Here is a 1,882-nt window from a genome sequence, read left to right as displayed (position 1 = left end):
TTTTTTATCCGACATCTCTCAAACTGCTTGGCCGGTTATCATCGGATCATTTGAGAGGTCCAAATTTAATCAGAAATTGGACCTCCGATGTTCTGATGCTTGTGACTTGTGAACCGCAACTCTCATACATCATCACTCTTATACATCATCACTCTTATCTGCAAGGCCGCACATCGTCCAAGGGATGCAGTCTACGTTTGATTCTTCCTGTTTTCATCCGCGGATATCTGAGGATTCACAGATAGGCTCGGTGATGGATGAGAAACGTAATGGTCAATGTAATGTTGTGGTTGTATTGAAGTTATTTCTCTGTGGGATGCAGCTTCTGTGCTTACAAATGCCTTTTTTGGTCAATATTCAAACCATGTGATGGCATTACGGTTTTAAATTTGAAAGATTACTCCTTGAATTGCGTGCCTTGGAAGATTTCTCGAATTCGGATGTACAGCAACATTTACTTTCTCCAAACGAGTCTTTTTTTATGTTGTCCGTGTAATGACTTAGAATAAATATAATAACCTATAGCCCTTTTGTAATCCACAGCTGAGATGAAGACATGCCCATGCTGCGTTAGTTATTACGGAGGTCGTTTGGCTGTACATCATGCCGTGTTATAATGGAGGTTGTTTAACTGTACATACCCATGCTGTGTTAGTTATGATGGAGGCTGTTTGACCATTCATCACCATGCTGGTTAGTATAGGTTGGTGAAGGGGGAAACCCAGGCCCAGTTGAGATATCACTCGCCAATCAGCCATTAAACATTCCCGCGGAGGGAGCTGGTAGGAACGTTGGGTTGCTCAGTCAATGGCCAGGGTCAACGGCGGCGTGGTGTATTCCGCAAATATGCCCGACTGTGAGGGCGGGCACAAGCCGGCATGAGTAGGTTAAACGTTGAGTTTTATAAGGGCACCACGGGGTGACCAGCCCCTCCCCACCCAGCCCCACCCAGCCCCTCCCCACTTTCTCCACTCAGCCCTACCCTCCCCACCTAGCCCCACCCTCCCCTCCCCACCCAGCCCCTCCCTGCACGACCTGACGGACACTAATCCCCTGTGGGCTGGTGTCACCAGGAGGTTCCTACCAGTACCAAGTTTGTAGCGCAGTGCACTAACCCTTGTACCACCATTCTCCCATAGTACTCATGCTAACATGTCTCTGATGAGTGTAAAATGGAAACTTTCACAATACTCAAAAGTGCAACGGAAGTGGGTTAAATGTTGGGCAATTCTCATCATCCACCAACAACAACCATTTTTTCTTCTTCTATATATGAGCAGTGACATGACTTGCTGGAGCGCATTCGCCGCTTATTGCACCGTGGGATACAATCGTCACAATCCGTGCCGTCTACTTAACAATGGGGACGTTTAAAGATCCCCTGCCATCATTCGCAAGAGCAGGCCATTGTGTGCCACCCTCTCGAGAGTCAAAAAATTGTCAAATTACAAAAGACTGTAACCCACAAAATTACTCGGTTGGGAGTAGAAGGAGTAGACGCGTCCCGGGTCACCTTTTTGCAAATGAGACTCGTCCTGGACTCTGACTTCTCACTTTGTTAAAAAAAAAATAAACCTGAACTCGTAGGCATCATCCCCAACAGTTATCACCGTCCAAAATAGTCATCACTCTCCATCGTCATTAAAATCGGTCCGTCATTAACATTGCCATACATTCACTTTGGCAATTTCCTTCCCCAAAATTTCAGGCGATTGCCAGAAACGTGAAGAAAGGCCTCCTATTTCGGTCTTTAATCGAGGAGGTGGGGGGGGGGAATTCTTCAATACATACAGCCAGAAGTTAAGATTTAACGCTCCGGGTGCGAAGGTGACAACCGCCGTGATGTGCGCGCACGTGGTGTGACTGTGCCCACGTGGTGTGA

This window comes from Lampetra planeri, chromosome 27, assembly GCF_965212315.1.
Source record: "Lampetra planeri chromosome 27, kcLamPlan1.2.h2, whole genome shotgun sequence".
In the NCBI taxonomy this organism is placed as follows: domain Eukaryota; kingdom Metazoa; phylum Chordata; class Hyperoartia; order Petromyzontiformes; family Petromyzontidae; genus Lampetra; species Lampetra planeri.
This window is presented reverse-complemented; position numbering follows the sequence as displayed.